At 45.2% G+C, this 22,597-nt stretch overlaps 1 protein-coding gene across 5 annotated transcripts in view; it reads right to left on the bottom strand.

Annotated features, from left to right (window-relative positions):
• Positions 1 to 21,843, bottom strand: part of FBLN2 (fibulin 2) — a 106,726-nt gene extending 84,883 nt beyond the window's left edge. Inside the window, exon 1 of one of the 5 annotated variants that reach the window (XM_090148128.1) lies at positions 21,823 to 21,843. The gene's annotated coding sequence lies outside the window, so the exon portion shown is untranslated. Of the gene's footprint in view, positions 1 to 1,983; positions 2,140 to 12,112; positions 12,244 to 13,159; positions 13,313 to 13,588; positions 13,671 to 21,822 lie in introns of those variants that run through there. The other 4 variants (XM_090148127.1, XM_090148123.1, XM_090148126.1 and 1 more) reach the window with 4 other exon arrangements.
• Between the last annotated feature and the right edge of the window lie 754 nt (positions 21,844 to 22,597).

Here is a 22,597-nt window from a genome sequence, read left to right as displayed (position 1 = left end):
CAAATGTTATTCCTTTCTTACAGATGGATATGATCCGTTGAAGACCTGAAACATTTTATCCCGTAGCAAAACTCATTCAGTGTACCATCTGTTCTTCCTGCAGGGGCACAAAAATGCCAGAAACTGTTTAACATTCCATAAATTAAGACTATATAATGGATAGCTCATTGTTAAAGTGAAGCAAGGAATCATTTAGAACCTGATGACAGATATTTATTTATCTGGGATTTTACCTTAAAAATAATATCCAGCATATTGCTCTGTGTTTGGTTCTTTAAAAACATTGCACACAACATCAAGCAGCAAAAGCATGTCACAACCTAGACCACCTTAATTCTTGACTTTATCTCCACTTTCATCAGGGTCAGCGAGGTCCTTTCTAATGACTCCAGGGGGTTTGTGCTGGCCCAATGGGTTAGAACAACTTCATTGAAAATCCACATTCTGTTCTCATTTACCCTGGAATATGTCTGTTCCATGTGCAAGATGAACTCCGCAAGAGAACAGAATTCAATCCTTGAGTTTAAGAGTTTGTAAAATGTGTCTTATTTTATAGGTGTTGCACCAATATGATACACTTACAAACACATACATACATCTTTTCTCTTATTTGTAAGAAATGCCACTCAGAAACGAACCATTACTTCTTATTCCTATCTACATCCAAAAGCTCAGAGATGCAGAATTTTAATCAATAGAAGGGCTGGATATAAAATCCTATTATGAATATGCATCATTTTGCCATCCATACAGAGAAACGACAGATTAAATAGAAGTCAATAACCGAGAAAATAAAACATGCAAAAGAAATCAATAGTGCCTAATTGGAAAAAAATGGCCCTACAAAGTCCTCCGCCCAAGAGGGGCTCGGTGGCACTCTGCCCAGTGCTGCGGGTTCCTGGGGACACGGCATCCTCCTGAGCATGCAATCCTCGTCCCACGCCAGGAGCCGTGTGCCAGCTGTGCTCCCCAGGCTCAAGGCACAAGTTGCTCTTCTTAAACCACAAAGCTACGATCTATCAGTGTGTTTCAAAACTTGTTAGCGAGACGGAGAAATCAGTGACCCTTGCACAGTCTAAGTGGTAAAAGTTAGCAGCTAAAGCTTGAGCTATTCGCCTGCAGAGTCATTATATATAAGTAAGCATGTAGAATTATTGCCATCCCTTTGTGAAGCTCTCACTGTGCTATAATCAAATTCACAGAAAGAAAGCACTTTTAAGAAAGCCTCACCGTTTCCAGAGACAATGCATATTTATTTCTATCCCATCAGATCCCTGACGGCGGGGGAAGGGCAGAAGTGGTGGGAAGGGGGAAATGCAACTTGAGTAGTGGTAAGTGTGTCAAAAATTTGAATTACTTGGAGATATTTTGCAGCACAATCATCCTTTATGCTTGTGCAGCTCAGCTCATATGGCTCACATTCAGCCTGTCACACCGAATCACTGCTACTTCTTGACTTACATTAACAAAAACAAACCGAACTTTCGCTTCAGTATGAGGTAAAATGCTCTCTGAATTCACAGTCAAAAGGCCAGAAGCAACATTAAAAATAACCGTTTTTGTAAGAAGCTCCCTTCTGAGGAGAGGCAAGAAAAGCTTGTGAAGATGTGACTAACAGCACTAACACACATGTGGTGCTTATGGAGAATTTTGCAGAAAAACGTACTGTAAAAAGCTTTGTCCCTGAGCAGAGTAGGCACAGCTTTAGCAGCCTTAACTAACAAAGCAAACCCGCCTCTACCTACTTAAGTCTTTAAACTCAGTTAAACTGAAGGTATTAATCAAGAGTTTTAGAGTCTCATGAGCAGACAGAAAGTAAATCTGGAAAACAAAGTATGAAATCAGAGAGTAAACAGCCAGACACACTCTTTGCAACTAGCAGAACATAAGGCATAAAGCAAAGCCAGCACTCAGACAAAGTTATCTCATGCTTTTCCCAACAAATCTGCAACAAACATCCAGTTAGGAAAAATTTCTGCTGACCTGTGGATGTGCAGCACTGCAGATGCAGAGAGTTTTCCTATCACCTTTTGTTCCCAGCCATGTCAGCTGTGCTCTGCTCCAAGTGCTGCTCACACTCCCAAATCCCCTTTTCCAGCTCTATCTTAGGAACTGCCCAGATTTTGTAGTGTAATCTGAGCAGGGAAGTACCATGTGCCTATGATATGGTCAATTCACGTTTTACCCCCTGCAATGCTAAGGAAGCTGCTTCGCATTTCAAAGCCGTGTGACCGCCTGACCCAGGTATGGCTGGAGCACACCAGGGCTGCCTCCTCCACCCAGATGGGGCTGATAAGCAGCTGGATTCCAAACACCAGACCCTGGGACAGGGACTTGCCTGGCTGCCAAGGACCACAGCTCCCTTTCCCCAGGGTGCAGTGCACAGTGGTGGCACAGCCCCTACCTGAAGGAGCCAGCCCCCTGCCCAAGACCACCACTGCAGTGCTTTGGCCACTGTCAACCCCACAGCCGATACAAAGCACTGCACTGAGAGCCTGGTGAGGTCCAGCGAGCCCCAGTGAAGCTCAGGTCTGGGACCTCTGACAGTGAGTCCATTAAATGGGGCATACTGCAAGACCCCAGCCACTCCATTCCAGAGTGGCCACCAACTAAGTGAGAAGCCATGACAGTTTCCTCTGTTAACAGAAGAAAGCTTTCCATCACAAGCACACACACAAAAATAAAACCACCTTCAAAACTTTCTTCTATTAATTCTCTCATCAGTGTTCTTCTATTTTTATTGATCTATTTTTGTTCCCTATCCGCAGTCATCATCACCTTCAAAACTGCACTGCATAGGATGAAATGGCTCTTCTTCCCAAATTCTGCACTGGGAAGAGTTAAACCAGTAGTGAAACTGACAAACACTACAGTAGTGTGGTTCAGAGGAGGTAGAGTAGTCTTTGAGTCTCATCACTCCTACTTGTCCACACCCAACCACACTGTCAGGTCCCGAAACCCAGGTGGTTTACAAAGACACCAATCTGGTGTAGATTTTTCTTCAGTGTTTAGATCTTGAAAAGCATGAAGCACAAGCAGTCAATGGCTGTGCTAATCCCCAACTTTCTTGAAAGCAAATTCTATGTAATCCCAATGTCAACACTGTCAAAGTTTCAAACATTTCTAAATCAAATTACACTGGGAGGTTGAAAGAGCATCCAGCCTCACTAGGCAAGGGCTTGCCAAAGAAATGAGAGGCTTCTACTGACTTTCTTGGCCAAGCCTCGGCAGATGGAGGGAGGAAGCTATAGCTGCATTCAAACAGGTGAGAAAGAGCCCTTAGAAAACATTAAAGGGAAGCAAGGATCGGCGATCTTGGAAAAGGAAGGATCTGAGACAGAAAGATGGCTCAAAAGAAGAAAAGCTCTCAGGGAACTTTAACTTTTGGCCAGAAGAATGCAAAGCAATATCAGGCAAGCAATCTGCTTTTTAAATGCTCGGCCTTGTGACTAACACCTGCAAATACCTTGTGTGCCATTTTCAATGCTCCTATAATGAATCTGCAGTTTTCCTTTCTTCAAACCAGAGACTATTTAGATAAACCACTTTATTCTATAGCAAAAGTGCAAATTCCATCTTCCCTCTTGAATAAAATAACTAAAATCAGGTACATTTAAAATCAGAATGTGTATAAGTTAGAAATAACATACTGTATTGGACTATTTTAGAGAAAACATACAGTCTTCAATGCCGAATGCAAGATCTCAGTCAGCTTGGAAATTTGATCTTTATCAGTTGCAACGACTATTGCTTACACAAAAAAAACAACCCAACAACAACAAAAAGGAAGTGATCTCAAAGTTTAGGAATTAGGGCCAACACACTCTCTTTTGACATCTGTCTGCATTTGTGTTCACATGTACCTCTGCCAAGCACTGGTGTAATCTCCACTGTGCCATGGGCAGAACTCTCTGGTCTCACCCCAAGAACAGTCTGGACTGATGCCAGCGGCCCCTCCAGTTCCCAAATAGGCCAAGGCCCCAGGGTCAGTGATGGGTGGTGAGCGCTGTGCAGGCAGGACAGGTCACAGCTAGCTGCAGAAAGCCAGCTCTTTGCTGCTTCATTCCGTTAGTCCGTACAACAGGCTCTAATTTGCTGAAATGACAATTCATCAAATCTTATTTTTGTCTGAGGCAGTTAATGAACAGGCAATTAAGTGTCTCAGTAATTCTGAAATAACAGAAGGATACTCTCCAAGTGACAACTAGCAGCTACTTTACCACGATGCTATCTTGTGTTGTTAACCATGTCTGGCTGAAGAGGCTGTAGATACATCACTAGAAGGTCCTTGCACCCACACTATCACCAGGCCACCATTTTCCTTCTCCCTCAGAGAGTGCCTTTGAGACCTGATGCCTATTCTGAGCAATGTGCAGACACTAAGTTCCACGTGTGGGTCATCCCTATCCCCCTGCTGCTACTGCTGCTTCCTCCCAGGGCTTTACTCTTCCTGAACCCCAGGCTGCAGACATCCCCTTCCAGCTGCAGCTCCAGCCACCTACTCACACCAGTCCTTGTGCCCATCACTGCTCCTCTCGTCTGTAGGTGGAGGGCAGGGTCAGGGAAAGAGTATGGGCCAGGGGAAAGGGCAGCACAGCCCTGAGCAGCACAGCACACCCACAGCCTGCAAGCCCATGGGGTATCACTGGCATCTGATGGCCCAGCTCCTATCTTTTCAGACTCCAGACAAATCCAAGACAGCTTAGTCCTGATCATATAAATCAGGATAAGACTAAGACATATAAACATAACTTAATGCAGGACTAAAGACACAAGGAACGACATTTTTAAAACAAGCCGTAATCTTTTTTTTTTTTTTTTTTTTAAAGCATTTCTTCAGTGGGAATTGTGCTGGAGCAAAGAATGCAAAATGCAGAAGCTTCCAAGAGGGGGTCATGTGAAATTACTGTATTTCAAGATTTTTCCAAATCACTAACATTTTGATTCTGAGTGCATTTATAAGAACCTGCCAACAAGCGATTTTTCATCATCACATCAGGCAACTTTCTGGACAGTTTGTGAATGACCTTCTCTGTTTCAGGTACAAAACAAAACAAAACAACACAACAACCACCATAACGTTGTGGAGAACTCATGCCATTTCTGTAGAAACCCCAGTGATCCACAATGACACTGCAGATTTTTTTCAGATAAAACCCATTTCCCCCCCCCCCTCAGATAAGAACAAAGAACATCCTTTGTTTCAGACAAAGAATTTCAGGAGAAACCACAAAATGTTCAAGCAAAACATTTAACGTTTGATTTTCCACCCGTTTTGCCAGCACTGTAAGTTTTCCCATAGTTCTAATATCAGTGTCAGTGAGGAGGGGAGGGGAAGCAGGTCAGAAGGACTACAGCCACACTGCAACTTAAAATCCATGCTCATTAAAGGGTAAGAACAGGACATGAGTTGGGAAAAAAAAAAAAAAAAAAAAAAGCATTTTAAATTAGTTTTTACTTGTTTGAAAACACAAGACATACCTCATTTGCACATCAGGAAATATCTCATTGAAAACCAGCTAGAAAAAGTTAGTAAGCACTGTTACACAAGCACCACCCAGGTGCTTGTCAGGAACACCCAACCCTGCACCCCGTCCTGATGGCCAACCCCAATGTCACAGGCTTTGTGCTCTGAGGGCGAGGGCCCAAGGATGTCACTGATGGCAGATGTTACTTAGTCTCTTTAAATGAGTTTTAGAAAAGCAGGCTTAAAAAGAAATGGAAACATTTCATTTTAAATCCAGTGGAGACTACTTTATTTAAAACACACACATGCTTGCCTGACACACACTTTGCTGCCTGTTTGAGTGGTTTTTTCCAATGCAGAGATGTATGCCACTTAGCAGCACCTGGAACCTTAGCTGCACATTAGGACATTGCAGTAGCCAGCAGTGCACAAGCAAGGAACAAAAAGGCATTTCCAGCCTCAGAGACAGGCAGCCTTAAACCACAGCAGCCAAACCAGGAATTATAATTCACTGTGACACCGACTAGTCTAGAGGTATGCTTCAGCTTCATGATAAACTGCTAACTTATTTTTTTCTACTGTTTACATGAGGATAGCTTTTTGTAAACATAAATCTACCATCCTTTTGATTACTAGCATCTTAGCTCACCTTGTTTGAATGTAAGAATAAAAGCAGTGCTCTAAAGGTTACCTGCTTGCTGAGACTGAGATGTTATTGCACAGTCGTGTTCTTTCACACATCCTAAATACTCAGACACTTGCAGTACCTCAGGGCATAGTGTACTAAATTGACACTTCAAAAAGAATGCAAAAATCTTAACAAAAAAAGAAGAGATCACTTCTTGTGCACTCCTGCTATTCTTGCTTGCATTTTACAAAAGCCTGCAGACACTTTCCACAGAGCAAATCCTTCTGGCTGAGAGCAAGCAACCGTGCCAAAAAACCAAACAGCGTGTCAGAGAGCAGAGTGCAGTTTTGGTTTTCTCTAAAGGCAAGCTGCAATGTTTCAGAGCACGCTGCAGTTCCTCTGAGCACATGGACCCATCTATGCTATTCCCCCAAACCAATCTGCTCTCTACGGTATCAGATTATATCCTTTCCAAGTGGCCATCCAATTTTAATACATTAATCATACTCAGTCTTTCAAGATAATCGGGCAGTGCATTATATTGATTATTTGACAGAGCTCCACGCTTGAGTTAGATTAGTTTAGGAAACTAAAAAGGGAAATAGGCAGAAGATGACATACTACCAGATGTAAGTGTTCCAGTAACAAGAATTGAATAAGGGGGAAAAAAAGCCTCAATAGACCTGTTGGAACCAGTGGGTGAGCTTTGGCAGATGAGGAAGAAAGATCTCTGTAGATGAATGACTTCCTGAAGCCTCAGCTGAGGCCATGGTGCCCAATGTCCCTCAGCTGCAGCTGTGCTGGTGCAGAGCCCTGCGCTGCCCAGCTCCCTTCTCACATGGCCACTGAGCAGCTCTCACCATCCTCCCCACTGCAGTTCAGGAAGAAAAAGACAAACTGAGAAGCCAGCAGGATTACCTTCAATAGTCTAATTAGTGGCTTGAGATAATCCACTTGATTTTGCCTAAAGCAAATTAGGCAGTGCTCACTGGAAGAATGCAGCCACTAGATAGAAGGCTGCTGCCTCCTGCCAAGAGGCAGTAACAGCAATGGGAGGCAGTGAGCAGGCACAGCTGCTGCCAGGAGAGATGTGGCTGCGCTCAGAGGGGACAGGTAAGGTCACCGCTCAGATGTCCATGCTTGTTCTCAACCCTTCCAGATGTGGAAACCAGGCCCAGCCTCAGCACAAGAGTAGCCAGCATCTTCTCTACCAACTCCACTAAAGGCCAGCAGTACATTCTGCAAAGCAAAATTGTTTTAAAACCGAAACAAAATTGGGCTTTGGTATCAAGACTAAAATCTGGCAGCCTGTTCTCACGCAAAATCCATCACAAGCAATACATGTGTGGAGGACAGCTGGAACAAATCCATGACATCTAGCGACAGAGTAAAAGCAAACCCTGAACAAACAACTTTAAATCATTTGAAATACTACTGTGAATGGATGAAACCTTACCGTGCTCGCATGCTACAATAATTAATCATTTCTAAACAGTTGTTTTTAATTCTTTACAAAAATCATCATCATTGGCAGAAACATTTGGGTTTTTTTATTGATGTCATTGTCAGGGTTTTTTTTTCTTCCCCCTTTTCAGTGATATATTTAAGGCAGCATTGATCTGGGAAAAGATCTTGGGTTCTAAATGTATTCTGTTTCTTTTGTATCTCAAGTATTTGTGATACTAGCAAAACTTCTATACTAGCTCCCATCTTTATATTAGTAACCTGGTACCCAAAGTCCAGTGAGCCATAAGGAAGAGCAGAAGTCCTAGAAGTTGCTTCTGTAAAATGCTTAGAATGGGATTGTCACAGAAACATACACACCAAATTGCCTTTAATTTAAACAGCAATTCAAATCTCATAGGCATCCTTTAAATCACTCTATGCATGCACATCCAGTATCATCTTAAACGATTCACAGATCATCAGGTAACTAAGCAGGCCTGTCCTTCCAGGGGTAAATCAGCAAATTAAACACCAAACTATTCAATCTGCACCATGCAGACACTCTTAAGGAGTGATCCCACCCCTGCTGACTGCCACAGAGCTCTGGTGATCTGTGAAATTTCCCAGAAAGGACTGTTAATGAGACCTGAACTAGGACCAGGGGATGTATGCCGAGCTGAAGGTGAAGGACAGCATGAATGCGAGTGTATAGGGCACATCGTAAGTTAATTCTGCCTGACAAACATTTTAAACTGATGCTGGGCAAATGGCTCAGCTCTGATTTAAGTGAAGCCCAGGAGACCCAGCCTCTCCTGGACGTGGCTGCAGCAGGAGTTGGCCGAGGACCAACTGCTGGCTGGTAGTCCCCCACCACACGTCTGGCAGGAGGGACAGAGGGAACATTCACAGCACTACTGCAGACTCAGCTAATTTAAGTGAAAACAAAGGTGGTTTGAGCTAACCTGGCTGACTTTGCAGCAAGGTAGATTAAGAACACCCAGAAGATCCCTCCTGCCAGCTCTTTTGGGGATATAACTTTTGCTGGTTATATTTTCTGTTTCCAAAAAGTCATGTATCCATGCCCCAGGAATTGCTTTTTCATTTCTCCTTCCATCACCAGTCTAGACAAAATCAGGCTAAGACCCTTCTTTCACCAGACGTGTACAGGTGTAAGGGGTTAGCAGTTACTAAAAAGTTTTGCTGATACAGGAAAAAATGAGCTCCTTGTCTCCAAGGCTTGTTCACCGAATAGCATCAAGAGTAAAAACCAGAACTGAACTGAAGGAAGCTTCATTCTAAGGATCCAAGAAAATAAAATCCTACCAAAATCATCAGGGAAGAAGTCTCTGAAATGAGAAGGTACAATTTTTAAACCTTCCCTTTGCTGAAGAGTGTGACTTACACTTCTCCATGGCTTTCTCTCCCCAGCATCCCCTGAGCCCAACCCACCCCACAGCAGCAGTGCAGCCGCACACAGCCATCCCATAGTGGGACCAGGGACTGCTTCCAACAGTGCCTCCACCCAGTCCCCACAACACCAGGCTCCTGGCATCAGTCTGGACAGCTCGGCAGTCATTGCCTGCCTTCATTCATAAAAATGAGACCACACTGAGGACAGCCGCAGGATGCAGTGCACTTAGCAATAAGTCAGTGACATCTCCTGGCCGCTGTAGGATGCCTGGAGGTCACATCTGGACAAGGACATGAGAGTGAACTGCATGCGCGGATCGTGACAGCACTTTGACTTCTGTCTGGGTTTGGATTCAGTCCACAATGTTCATTAGCAAACAAGTCAGACAGGAATGTATGTCTCGCATAAAGCAGAACAGGAGATGTAATTAGCACAACTTAATTTTCATGAATAATACAGTAGGTTTGTAAGAAGAATTGAAAGGTAAGTCAAAAGGTCTGATCTTGCTCTAAGCATGTTCAAAAGAAGGAGCACAAATGAGCCTAGAATGAGCTGCAATTTCATAGACCAATTTCATATTTAAGTGGGATATACATTTGGTTCAAGAGTTTGATTTCTTAAAGGAAGACCACAGTAATGTAAGCAGGAGAAAACAAACCAGTCTTTGGAAAGCCCCTCTCATAAAACTCTTTCAGCTCCTAATCAGTGTGAACATAGAACTGGAAAGGACCCCTGGGACATTAAATCCAGGCCCCTGTTATTGAAGGCAACATGTCACATCCAGCAAAAAGAAAGGTTAATATTGTGCCAATGAGCTGGCAGGAAATCCAAATTTCTAATGCAAGAGAATGAGGGGAAAAGCTAAACAAAAGTGAATACGTGAAACCATAAAACTATATCAGAGCCTTATTCTAAACATATGGGCTGCTGGTACCTCTAAAAAGAGATAAGAAGTAGAATAATTAAGAGTCAAGGTTCTTTCTGTCACTAGGGAACTGCATAGGACTTAAAAAAGAAACACTTTGGTACAGTTCAGCCCTGGAACAGGAGAGGAAGAGGAGATCCCAGCAGGCACAGCCCTCTTCCTGGGTAGTTTAAGGCACCTGTGACCACGGCCACCTCCAGAAAAGATGGGAGTATTCTCCAAGGCTGCTGGCTCAGAAAGGAGTCAAGCAATCCCAAAACTCTCTAGGGCCAGCTAGCCACACTCTGTTTCCCTCAGGATATGATGCTGAAAAGTCAGAAGGCAGCTGTAGGAAAGCTTGTGCCCAGTGAAGCCTTTCAACAACCACAAATCTCTCTGGATAACATCAGGGACTCTCCTGGTTTTGCCAGATGCAGTTAAATTTCAGCTTTTACCCACAGACCAGGTGAAGAAACTCCAAGGCATGAAAAAATTCCCAAACAGCAGTTTGAAAGAAACCAACATTGTAAATATTTGTCATGCCCCAGAATAAAAGAAAGAAAGCAGCTGTGAAGGGCAAGGCTCAGTTTGATTCACAAAAGATATAAAATCTAAAGGCATGAGGATGACAATCAGGTTACTCTCCATACCCAAGAGCCTCCATGTAGGCTTTGAGAACTGCGAGCAGATACCAAACACTACAGCAATGAGAACCATGGAAGCCCTTAGAGGTAAAGGGCAAAAAAGCAGTATTTCTAACACAGAGAAAGCAGATCACAGCATGGATTTGGCGTGGAGCTACTTTATGCTTTTGCAGATCCTGAGGAATGGGCATCCCCAGGACTAGAGCAGTTCTGGCCACATGGAAGTGCCCCAGCACCTCCCTTTCCTTTGCTTGGTAACTATCCAGGAAAACAAAGTATTTTAAAAAATAACAAACAAACCATAATAACAGTGTTGAATACCAACCAGAGCCACAGCAGGTGGGAAGATGCCATCTCCCTGCACTGCTGCTCCAGAGCTATCTGCCATTAGAGTCAAAAGCCAGACTGCAGTGCCTGGAGGGCTTTGTGTTACCCACATACAGCATAAAGCCATGCCCACGAGCACTCCAGTGCAGACTCCTGCACAGTCATGGGTCTTTTCCAGTGGGTACATGGGTTCCCAGCTATGCACACCCAACCAGCCCTCACATAGATGAGTGTGACCAGGACAGAAGGTACAGATGACACTGGAATGTAATTCCTGGTGCTTTTAGGTACCATGAGACTTGCTGCCCATCATCACCTTTGTAAGGCTACCTACCACTCAGTGCACAAATTCAAATAAAGACAGCTTCTGCCAGTTTTATGTAGATCAGATACATTTATAAGACTATAACAATGTATAACCACGTAATGCAACTGAAAAGATGTTAAAGTGAGTGGACAGGTGGATGGTCAGAAGGAAGGAAAAATGTGAAGGAACTCTATTCAAGGAAACACTAGAATTTAAAGAAAAAAACATTTTTCCTACTACTTAAATACACTGAACGGCTACTGTTTGCCTACTCACTATCTCAGTGCAGCATGCAAAGCAGCTTACTGCAGTGGTCCCAGACCAGGAGTCCCAAGAGTGTAATCACTGAGATGTTACCAAGACTGAAAGCCTCATCTCCTTTGCCACTGGCTTCTTGTCTTCATGGAGAAGGTGAAAGAGAAGCGGAGTTCAAACCAGTGGATGTTTAACATCTCTTCCAACCCAAACCACTCTATGATTCTACAATTCCAGTCATCACATTGAACTCAACAAATCCTGCCCAGAGCCTTTGCCCGTGAGACACAACACATGATACAGTTACAATAATATGGCTGTTGAAGGGTAAGGCACCACTGGAAAAAGTTTGCCAACACACTAATGCCAATTAAAGGTGTGATTTTTGGATGGTATTTTTATGTCAACACCAGCTCTATTGATGTTAGTGTAGCTGTGTCTTCAAAGTGATTTTGCAGGTCCAATTGATAACCCTTGGGAAAATAAGCAGTTTAAAAAATAGGAAGCCTTCTTTGGCCTCAATAGGCCCCATTCTGCCACTCCAGGAAAAATCTTTTGTATTGAAATTAGATTCACCCACCCAAATAACAAAGGTGATTTACTTCTATAAAGTTGTATCTTTCTCAAATACTTTTATACTTGCTAATTATATTGCCGTAATCTATAGCTTCTACTGTTGTTAAATTAGTTGAGCCAAGCTAAAAGTAAAACCATATTCATCACCTGTGCCCAGAGCCTGCCCCCCAGCATCAGGGCAAGGATGTCTTTGTTTTAACAAAGCCTTCCATGAGAAGTAGGTGTATTCAGGTGCTGATGATCCTTTACAAAGCCAGAGGCACAGACACGCCCTCCATCACCACCTCTTTGCTCATCACCTGCGGGCGCAAAGAAACAAGAACTCATCTGTAATAACATCTTTTCCTTTGGTACCAAAGGAAGAAGCCGGTCCCGCTATGGCACCAGTGAGCTCGAGGGATCTTCCTGCAGGCAGCGCAAACCACGCACCCAGCCCCACCTCCTCGGCCCCGTTCAGAGTGGACAGCGGGCTCCTGTCCAACAAGGCTTCGTGCAACAGGAGAGCGATAAGGTGAGGGGAGGCATGGGGCAGAAAGCAGGCTGGCTCTCGCTCAAGTTTCAAGACTGCCGCCTGCAGCTTGATTGCTCCACCAGCGCTTCAAGGCTGCTCCCCAAATCTTGACACAGACCCACGCTCTGCTCTCCTTAGGAGGCAGCAAGTGAGTGCTCGCACCCAGCGCTGCTCGCTTCAGGAATCAAAAAACACCAGCAAAACCCGGCAGCGAGCACTTCTCTTAGACATCCCATGCATTTTCTCCTCTTCCTTTCAAACTTCCCGTTGGTTTTCGTTAAGCTCACATGAGGCGAGCGAGCCTGCACGACTTGGAGACCGCGTTCACAGAGTAATTCTGCCAGATTTCCCCTACCTCCAAGTGACATCTGATTTGCAAACACTCCCACCGAACCGCAAGCTGCTCTCGCCTCCACCCAGGGAGTTGTTTTCCATAAAGCAACAGCTCCGAAACATCTACAGCAACTTTTTTGTTGTTGTTGTTTGACAATTTGCCACTTTCAGAACAACAAGAAGAAAGAGAGAGACGGAGAAAAACGAAACAGCATAAGGAAATATTTGCATATTTGTCCCGGTAGCCAGGAAACGGCTTTTGGATCGCGTCCCCCGTTCCGAGGGGCTGCAGCCGGCTCCGCTCCGCCCGGCACCGGCGGGCGCCCGGGACGGCAACGCGCCGCACTTACCGTGCTGCTCCGCTCCGCTCCGCCAGGGAAGGGGCGAGGGGACCCCGGGAGGCGGAGGGAGGGGCCGGAAAGCTGCGGCGGGGCTGCCCCTCTCGCCCGGGAGCGGAGCCGCTCCGCAGCGCGGCCAGCCGCAGCCCGAGGAGCTGGGCAGCCCGTAACAATGAGGGAGGCTGTTTTATAACGCTCACGTGAGGAGAAAGGTCTGCATCCCATTTCCTGGGTTTCCATTAAAAGAAATTAAAAATGAGCTGGGAGTGAAAGCCGATCTCCGCGCCTGCCGAGGGGGCAGAGGTGCCTTGCCACCCGGGTTTGCCCACTTTAAGCCCGCTCGGTCAATCAAAGTCGGCTTCGAAATCGTGCTAAGGAGGGCTTTTCACTTCCTTTCTGCCCCGCTGCTGCTGACTGAGATCTAAGCCACCCCTCACTTACCTTGCTGCAACCTGTCGCAGGAGCATTTTGGTCATTTCGAGTCAAGTTTTTCCATCAGGAGGGCCCAGTTGTCATATTTTATGATAGAGACTAGACGTAGAGACCCGACCTGGTACAGATTAGACACTAGACTTTGGGAAGAACCAAGTCACTGCAGCACTATGTCATCGAGAAAACATCCCTCAGAGGGTCATAAGAATAACCCCGGTACCTTTTCCTCACCAGGCAGCAGGGCTGTGCCTGCAGGGCTCCCAGTAGCACCCTGGTTCAGCCACAGACAGCCCGTCCCACCCTGCATGGCACACTGGGCTCAGCCTCCCCTGCCCTTCTGCTTGTGCAGCACAAGCCATTGCCAGCCCTTAGTCTGGCTCTAGGGCTGAGCTCAAGCTCCTATGTGATGCCCTGGGACAGGCAGCAGAGGGATACCCAGACAGGCTGGTATAATAGTGCAGAGTTCATGCATCTCCTCCAGCATTTAGTTATGGAAAAAAGGAATTCCCCAAATACCCCCAGACATCCAGACCTCAGCGCTCATCCTGCCTGAGGCCTGCTGGAGTGGTTGGCAGCCCACTGCTCTGCCCAATCCTGCACAGGCAGGGTCAGAGAAATCCAGCTCTTGGTACCCACCAAGACTGTCAGTTCAGCCTTCAGTGAAAAGGCTCTGTCCCAGCAGCCTGGCCCCAGCACAGGTAACAGAGACAGCTACCTGCAGATGGGTGTAGCTGAGCATCCACAGCCTGGCTGCTGGCTTCAGCTTTTCTGGTGATCGAGAGATAGAGCAGCAGCTTTTCTGGCTCCTAGCAGTGCTGGGTTGCTTCCCCCCATCTCTGCCACAGCAGGGGAAATGCCTCAGCATGCCCTCCCCTCTCCTTCTAGCAAGCATAGCCCAGCCCGTTCTCACTGACAGTAAAAACAGAACTTTACCTAGCAATTGGAGAAACTTGGGCTGCCTCTGGCCCTCAACAGCTCCCATTTACAGGCAAGTTTGAGATCTGCACTGACAAAATGTGTGTACAATTATGGAAAAGTAGCAGGGTAAGAATTTCCATTTCTGAATAATGTGGTATCCTGTCTCTGACACGGCCAAAGCTTGGGAAAGTGGGACTGCCTTATTGTGCAATGCAGCAATGTGTATGGGGAGAGGGGTTGCTGCCAGTCACTGCTGGACACCCTCAAGGCAAGCACAACTGTACAAAACTGTTGTGCAACTTTAGCTAAAGAGAAAAATGCTATTTACTTTGTGAGGAAACAATCAACCCTCCAAAAATGATCCTACACAGTCTTGAATTTCATCTAACTGAAGAAGGAAGCAGAGAACGAACAGATGAATAACTTGCTGGAGGACTTGCATTTCTCTCCACCTCAGCAAAAAAGCACCATGAGCACTGCTCTGAAGGTGGCATTTACAGCCTCCTTAAATCTTCTGGTGATAGTCTACGAGTGCCACTTGCTGCCACCCTGCTGTGCCACAAGCAGATGGGAGGCAGCAGAGTCAGGTTTTTCATCTGTACTTTGCACCGTAGGTTTGTGGTTGAGATGGGAGAAGCCCGCATCTGCTGGCACTGTATGCCAGGATTCGAGTCACACTGGTTTGGGAAAGCCCACAAAAGTCCACTGGAGTCCATCCTGTGGCTGTGATAGTCTAGAATAGGAATTAAGTGGACTCCAGCACTCTAGCAGCTTTCGCTGTTAAGGCTGTGATGGTTTCAGCAAGACGTAGTCTAGGACTGACATGTATCATCAGACTGATTCATGTCTGTGGAAAAAACTCAGCAAGCTTTCAGGCACACAGATTCTTCCTCAGATCCAAGAGGGGATCTGAACCATACCCCTGGCTCCATCAGATCTTCAGCATGAAATTTCCTCACTCTGAAAACTAACCATTACCACCACTTTTGTTCTATCAACACAGGCAGAGGCAGCAGGAGATCCTGCTAGCCAGAGCCATTAAAGACAAAAGTTAAATGTCTTTCTCACCACTTATGCAACAGCATTCCCAGTGCCCTTGCTGTACCTAGAAGTGAATATATTGCAGTGAGGGACACCAGGTAGAAACAAACACGGACACAGCATTAATTGCTGCACCTTCAGGTGGGAGAAGATGCAGGAAATTTGTGCTCAGGGTCTCAGGCTGAAGCCTTAACTGGAAGATGCAGTTCTATGCTGTGGTCCATCCTTAGGCATTGCCATCACTCCATCTTTCTGAGCAAAAATATGGCTCAGAAATAGAGTAATTATTTTTTCTAAGATCTTCAGATCTTTTCAAATATTCTGCTTTGTATTCAAGCAACACTGAAGAACTAATACACCCAGGACTTCATAAAATGGGGCTAAAAGGAAATATCCATCATCTCTGACTGAAAGAAAGCTGACAAAAGACAATGTTCAGGGACCTAAAGGGTAAGGCAGGCCGTGTGAATCCATGCAGGATACAGAGTGGCCTTCACCATGGGTGGGATTAGCACATCCCCACTTAGGGACTAGCTTTGGAAAGCCGAGCTAGCTCTTTGGAAGTCTGACTCAGGGAGGAAAAATGTTCTTTTGGACTTTCATTTGTCCATTTTTCATATCCTCAGCAATCCTGCAGCTCTCTCTGCATGGGGCACCAAATGGGAGAGTGCTGGTGTTGCATTTTCCTCCCACAAGACAGTCAGGAAAGATGGACACAGAAGCCTCTATACATGACATAGTTGGGCCTAGAGAACTTGACCCAATAACAAGCAAATGAAGCTTTTCCACATGAAAGCCCCAAAGCAGAGAAATTCTCTCCTCTGACATAAGGTGCTATATATCCAAGACCTTACACACACACACAAAAAGCCATAAGCACTGATTTCCTAATTGCAGACCAGTGGGGACCCCCCCAGCAGCATCCTCTATCCCTTTTTTCCTGCCACTGTACATTGTAGGAGCTATTTTGCCACACCTACTCCATGACTATCTCTTCCATGTGGCTATGGCATTCCCACTGCAAAGCAGTGCTACTCTGAATAACCACAGAGCAGGGCTGAAAAACTGTCAAGTGTGGGCAGACTCAGACTGAAATATTTTCTCACATGTTCTCATCCAACCACAGGTTTTTGTGTTTTGTTTTTTTTTTTTTTAGAGTTTGGAAAGATGTCATAAAGCAACAGAAAAACAATGCCTACTTGGCCTAAGACAGCCATTCAGCAGCATGCCTTTTATTGCAACACAGATTTGGGAAACACGAGAAATGTATAGGTCACATAGGAACAGCTTTAAGCAGATGCAGCTGCTTTGAAATATCAGTGCATCAGTATTCTAACGCACTTCAAATCAGAAGAAAACTGTGCCATTTTAAGACCAGCCCAATCCAAACAAATCCAATGTACTTCTGCTCTGAATATCCCAGTGGAGAAAGTCTCATACTGTTCTGGAAATTTTTTATCACCGAGGCTTGCCAAGTCTTGCCATGACCTGCATGGTTGAACTCTTACAGTGGAAAGCTACAGAAATGGCTTACGAGAGGATTCCCACTGTACTGGGTGAACACGGTGTGAGAATTGTTTACTCTAACAGTTTATCATAAGCTGTTTTCTCTGCAGCTGTTTGGCCAAACCCTTCTCTCTCTTACACATTCAGTGCCCTTGGAGGAAGCTGCACATGTATAACGGAGCAATGAAGCATCATTCTTTGAGTGAGGAGCAAATGTGCCCTACTGTGGTGTGCTGTTAATTTAATGTACTGATAAACTAAGAGCACTTACAAGCAGCATTCAGGAAGACATTCATTCAGATTAATGCAAGTATCTGAAAGTTGTACATAAAGCAAACAAGAAATGCCTCTTCAGGAAAAACGGCAGGAAGACAATCTTTGTCTTGGAACTTGACTTGAAGCTATTCTTTGTTCTCAGGCTTCTTCACCATCAACGAATCCACAAAAGAAGCCATGGCTCTCATGGCAGACATTACTATAGGCACTGCTAACGGATTTTCAGAAGAAAACACGTCTGCAGCTACTGTGTGCCAGCACACAGAGCCCCTCTCTGGAGGATCACCCCACACCTGCAAACATCAGCTGCTCCATGAACTTTTGGACTACGAATGCTACAGAGACAAACCCTCTGCCGAGATCAGCCTCTTCCTTTGCCCCCTGACCACAGAGGCAGGCATGCTCTCTTCCAGGGCTCATTGCCTTCATTTTCATAATCTATAGTAAAGTTCCCAAGAAACCTTGGCTGAGTGCATCAGATGTGCTTCAGTTTGGACTGATTTCTCATTATGCAGTAGTGGCTTAAATCTGACAATAAAAGCATGCGGAAAGCAGGCAGATTTGCATTTTCCCCAGTTACCCCCATTGGCCTCTCCTGTTTCCTCCTGGCAATCTTTATTCCTCTCAGAGGATCTCCTGAGCATTTTGACAGTGAGGAAATTGAGGATAAAATTGAAACAATGAGCTTCTGCTTTCTTTTCTGAAAGTGTTTCAGTATTGACCTTGAAAGTCATGGGAAAAAAAAAAAGATGAAGCTTTATCTCCTTTGGTGGTGGATGAGGTGACTAATGCCCATTGTTTAAATCCTCTTCAGATTTGCTGCATTGAATTATGTGCAGGTTGTAAACCAAACAAAGCAAATATCCAAGATAAGAATGACCGCCAACATGCTGCATCATGTGCAGTTGCCCTCCAAGAGGTGCTTCACGTTTGGATTCTAAAAAACACTCCTAAATTAAGAAAGGAATAACAGTATTGAAATGTCAGCAGAACATTACAAATATTGAAGGTTCCCTGCTAGGACCCAGAGCCCACGGGCTCCTCCTGTGTGGGCTCTTTTGATGTGGGTTTCTGCACCCACATCCAGCCCTGCAAACGTCAGTGGGACTCTCTGTGGGTGCAGAGATCTGTCAACACTGCACCCAGCCTTGCTGGATATAGCAGTAGGTAGGATGCAGGAGAGCAGTCAGTGAGAAAGACAAGATGGCTGCAGGTTGCAAGAGGAAAGTAAATGAGCAGAAGCCTGGCAGCTGAACCGTGAGCAGGGCTGAAATGTCCAGTGAAGCTGCAAACGCACTGCACTGTGTGACAATAGATTGCACAGTCCAGAAAAATTCAGAGATCGGGAGGAATTAAAAAGCGTCTTTCAAAGAGCAAAGACTGAGCAACCGACAGGCAGTAAAATCAGCTGAGGGACTGACAGCAAGGGAAACACAGGCAGCAAATTGCCCCCGTTGGACTACACCAGACCATTGTCTCCTGATCCTGTTAATAACTGAGCACAGGGTAGGGATATGGGGCTCTCTTGAAGGAGTGGGGCTGCCCAGCTCTGAGCCCCAAGCAGCAGCCCTGCAGTAGGGGATGGGCATCAGCCAGGGCTGAGGTGGGATGCACAGCCCACCTGTCAGGGATGAAAGTGGAGAGGCTGCAGGGGCAGGCATGCAGCCAGCCCCAGGCAGGCAGTGTGACTAACCTTAAGCTTTCTCTCAAGTTTGTGTGGGCTTTTTTTTTTTTTTTTTTTTTTTTTTAAATTCCCTGCCCTTTTAGCACAAGTGAGGACTTGCCAAGCTCTTAACCCAAAGTAAATTGTATCTTCTGTCATTCCTTTACTTGCATACTTAGTTTACATACTTGCCAACTACTGAATTTTACATTTTCAACTTCAGGAGCTTTTCTCTTCCTGACAGTATTTCTGCTCTCATCAGTGTGAGGACTCACATTTGTATAGCCACCTTCAAATAAGTATTTCTTCCATTTGCTTCCAAGATGAGCACAGATGCACCTCCTGCTGCAGTACCCTCTAACTACTCGAAGGAGCTGTTGCTGCTGGAGGCAGTGTCTTTGCCCATGTGCAGTGCTCACACCACAAAACTTTCAAAAAATGTGCGTGTGCTTGCCATGGCACAGACTGACCTGCAGACAGGTTATTATACACTCATATTTCTGCTCTTGAAAAACCTGTGGTTAACTCCCATGTACACAATGTTAGTTATCTGTGGGCTTTTCACATGCAGCAGCCTCTGTAAGATTCCCTTATTTCCTAAGAATAAATTATTTTTTCAATGTTTAATTGTGGTCCTAAATATTCCCAATCACAAGCTCTTTTCTTCCCTCCAATCACACACTTCATTAATAGTACAGGGAAGATTGTATCCTCATCCCTGAGGCAAAGCAATATTTGCATCTGATGTTCTGTGTTTCATGTCCCTGAAGTACCATTTTACCATTTCCCAGGTTTCTGCTTTCCAATGTGGAGTTGCCCACCACTTTTTCACACTCCCTGAGTTTTCAGAAAGCTGCTGAAAACATGCACGTCTTCACAACCAAGCAGAATCATAAATGAAACTACCTCTGTCTCATCCTTAGTGCTCAGAAACACAGAGGGAAATGCTGTTCAAGCCTTCCTCAGTTCTTCACTCTCCACCAGGATCTCAAATCCCAGCAGCACTTTCCGTCACTTCACTTGTTAAGTGGAGCTGTTGCTTTGTCCCATCTACTCCATTTATCAGGCATTTTGGAAGTCCTCATACACAACTTGCACTCAGTAACCTGTTCTAACCAGCATCCAGATTTTCACAAGGAGTCTGGTGTAACCCCAGCCACTGTGACCCACTTAGACAAGGACAGAAACCACTGCTCTGATGAGAGCTTTTTGGCTCAGCCTTCCCAAGCAGAGACCCACTGCCAATGTGCACAGGAGGGCCCTGTGTATTTTAGAGACACAGCATGGTCTCTTCTGATAAAGAAGTATGTAAACTTTTATAATTACTTCACACAGACTATAGTTTTCCTCTTGTGGTTGAATCAAATAGAAACACTTGCATACTGCCCAAGATACTGGGGTCTATGCCTTGATATCACCCTGGGCTCCTAATACCTGCTATACAAATAAATACCCAGATGGCCAATCCCTCAGCTGGTACAATATGACCCTGCACAGAACTTGTTATCTGATGTTGTCTACTATTTGGAAGGGGCATGACAGGCAATTCCTTGCCGTAACACCTTTCAGTAACTATTGCAAGCCATTACCATGATCAGCTCTAGTCCACCCTGGTCCAGGAGTGGATCCAGCCTTGAGGCTGGCAGAGCTGCATCACACCACCTGGCTCTGTTCACCAACAATAGACAAATGTGGAAATGGATGTGGCACAGGCTGCTAGTTCCACTGCTGTCTTCTGATCCCATGAGGAAATGGTGGGTATCACCAAAGCAATCATTTTTCCCCAGAACAATTCTCTATTAACAGCCTCAGCACTTTTTGCACTAGAAATTAGCATTATGTTGACAACCAACTCCATCCTTATTTAACATACAATTGTTATTACTGATTTTCTTGCTTTAATATGCAAATGATCCAGAGCAATAAGTAAAATTGCATTTTGACAGCCATACGGACGTGGGTAACTGTCACTAAGGACTGATAGACCACATCTCTTGTCCAGCCAGGACCAAGGCCTCACAAAATTGAATAAGATGTAAAAAAAAGGCTTCCAAAATTGAATAAGATGTAAAGCTAATAAAACCTTGAATCAGTGTGGAGACCTGATGATTCAGTCTTGGAAAACTGAAGGCCATGTGAGCCAGTGAATACTGACTCCTGCCATGATGCATTTCTAAACATGTGCAAAAGTTATAATCTACTGAGGCAAAACATCATTGCTGTTGTTGGGCAGCACAGACATACAGCCAGCCAAGTTCTTAGCAAAACTACCTCATGAGACCCACAAGGACTGCTTGGAGATGTCATCTTGCGTAAATACACCTAGTTCACACAAAATTAACTCAGTTAAAGGTTAAGTAGCCCCAAAGTTACCTGCTCTGGAAAATCCAGCTGAGGTTTTTCCTTAGCTTTTTCTCCTTTGCAGCTAAAACTACAGCTGAAGCTGAATCCATACAACAGACATCCCTTTTACAGCGCGTGTTTCTGTGCTGTTTTTATGGATGCTGCTGCATAGGGAAGTAACAGGACTATAATACTATGTGGCACTAGTCAGTTCACAACCAAAGGCCAACTCACAACTGCCTTGGAAATAGTTCTCCTGTTATTACTGAAGGGAATAGATGACTCCTTAAGACAGACAGCAGCAACACCCCCTTCACAGCTGTCTCCAGTTTCTCTCCTGAAAATTGGCTGGGTGTTTTCTTCGAGATTCAGAGCACAGATGTAAACTATTTAGGGATATCCCTGTTTTTCCTTAACAATGCCAGAGAGAATGAAAATGCAGCCCGTTAGTTTTACAGCCATTAGGGAAAAAAGAATCTCTACAGTGAGGTCTGACCTGCAGCAGATGGGTCTGTCTTATCCACACAGTGCAGTTTCTGGGGAAATGTTGTTCTGAAGAAGTTTTCAGGCAGCAGTGGGCAGATCCTATTCTGGTAGTCTCCAGAGTAAGCCATGCACCTTCAAAGGAATGCAAAAATGAAGGGTCACAGAAGGACTTTTCTCTCTATAGATGCATATGTGCATATTCAAGATGAAATCTGTCAACTGAAAACTGTTATTACCAAGATACTATGGCAACAGCTCATCAGAACAGCCCCACTCACCTATGTGTCACCTGCTGGCCCTCTGGGCTTTTCAGAAAAGTTACAGCTGGCCCAGGCTTCACTCTTGCATGAGGAATAGCAGAGAGAAAACCTGGAGCCCAATTGGATTCCAGGCTGTGCCAGCTTCTTCCACCAGGGAAGGACCCAGGCTGCCCCTGTTTTCAGCCCTGTGTGTTGTTGGGGTTCTGGTGAAGCTGGCCCAAGGCCAGCAGCTGCCTGCAGGCCCCAGTCACAGCCATGGCTCACCCTCAGCACACTGCTATTGAATTTCACCCTGAGGTGCTGGGTGCAGACAGTCCCTCCTGTGTCTGACAGGGAGCTGTGACATTTCAGCAGCCTGCAGGCCCCAGCACCAGGTCGTGCCACCAGCTCTGCACCTAAGTGCTGCCTGCCATTTAGAAGTTTCCCAGCAGAACTTTAGTCATCCCTGCACAAGATTCGGCAGGGCTAAATTTAAGCTTGCAAGCTGTTATTTACCACTTTTTCTTTTTCTTTCTTTTTTTTTTT

Source organism: Phasianus colchicus, chromosome 11 (assembly GCF_987193195.1).
Source record: "Phasianus colchicus chromosome 11, bPhaCol1.hap1.1, whole genome shotgun sequence".
NCBI lineage: Eukaryota > Metazoa > Chordata > Aves > Galliformes > Phasianidae > Phasianus > Phasianus colchicus.
This window is presented reverse-complemented; position numbering and strand designations above follow the sequence as displayed.